Below are 1,819 nucleotides of genomic sequence, written 5' to 3' on the forward strand. Positions count from 1 at the left end.
AGATATAATCATGAATAACCAAATACATCAAGATTGAATAACCAAATACATCTAGATACAATATTATTGTGCGAGTAGCGCAGTGGTCATTCGGACAGTAGCACATATGAAACCCTAGTTCAATCGAGCTTTAGTGAACTGTGTTGACATGATGCGACCTCACATGGAGGGTCCGGCTTGCGCCGTCCATAAATTGCCTCTCTCGGTGTTAACTCTATCTCATAGAATCTTCGCACTGGTTTTATCTCTGGGCTATGTGTGTTCCGCCGTGATATTCAACAAAATCTGGGCGATCCATGCAGTATGGAGGTGCTCCCAAATTTCTTCCATAGACAGTGCTCTGGTTCCCAACTAGCTCTTAATATAATCATTGCAGCCGTCCTAAGTGTACACGTAGGGATAATGACTGACCAACTGGCTACGGTCCACGACACATTACCAACGCAACATTGCTGCCCAGACATTGAACGCCCCGATATACGTGCGATATACGTGCCACCATAAACAAACCATTGACATGGTCTATCCTTTGGGATCCAATCCAAGTCGTCACGGTGGTATGGACGCCTTTGAACAGAATTAACGGGTGGCAAGGACTGTTCAATCTGTCAGAAGGATTTCGTTTGCGGGAGTTGCATAATACACCAACCCGCCGGAATAATAACCACCGTCAACAAGACGGCGATGATGCCTAAAATTAGGCATATGCGCCACTTCACATCTTTCCACCACATCTGCTTTCTCAAACGGTTCGCTCCCCAGCGAAATTGCCTGGAATCCTTTGCTATGCTTTCAACTTTGTCCTTTAGGCCGCTCAGCTTTTCATCTCTCAAGGCTAATGCAGGCATTATTAGTGTGACAGCTGTCTCACGGAAACGGTGAATTTCCTAGAAGACATGTTACATTAGTATCGCATGGCTCCTCGCGCTCCCGATTCAGGAGCAAAATGAGAATCGACTCCACGAGCTGCACAAAATTCTCAATTGACGGCAAGCGATGGAGGGATCGTAATTGAGGTGGTACTGTCGGATGGAGCTGTTGACTTGTGTAACCTTGCAGATGAGAAGTCTCCCTTCTTGGAAGAAGATTTCTTTGATGCTGAAAGAGGGAGGGTTTTTTCCGTACTACAGAAGACACAGCACACAAGAATTGAAACCGCGCACCACGACAGGTAAACCTTGTGGCTTCTTGAGAGCAATCTCATACTTGTTGCATAAGAATATAAGAAAAACGCACCTTATTAACTGCAGAAATGGCGACGTCACCTTTGCTTTCCTGTGGAATTATGGGAGACTGTTGATTGTGGGTCTGTGGAATTATGGGAGACTGTTGGTTGTGGGTTTCTTGGATTAGCCAGATGAGACATAGTGTATTTAATACACGAAAACGATGTGGGAGAAGAAGTGTCTTTCTACGAGAAGCAGAGAACCTTGGAACTAGGTCAGCAACCTTGCTACATTAATATATTTATCTCGAGAGCCGCTACACACAATACGCCTGGAGTGCATAAGGGATCGTAGCCCCGGTGTATTTATCGTCTGTTGGGTCGTTGGCGGCAGCAGCAGCGGTGGCCGTAGTGGCAAGACCTGGCAAGGGACTTTGTGCGTTGAGAAGGAGGCATATGTCCATCTTAACAGGCGTGGGAAAATTATGTATCAGTGGACGTCACGGGAGATTGACGATCCTCGATTTAGCTGTTTACCTTTTCCTCATTTAGTTGCACTGGAATTAACTGTCGCAGGCTGACAGCACGGGATTGGCCTATGTTGGCTAGGGTGGGGAGGGTGAGTCAAAAATGAGACATATATCTGTGCAAATA

The sequence above is a fragment of the Metarhizium robertsii genome (genome assembly GCF_000187425.2).
Source record: "Metarhizium robertsii ARSEF 23 chromosome Unknown MAA_Scf_20, whole genome shotgun sequence".
NCBI classification, from domain to species: Eukaryota; Fungi; Ascomycota; class Sordariomycetes; order Hypocreales; family Clavicipitaceae; genus Metarhizium; species Metarhizium robertsii.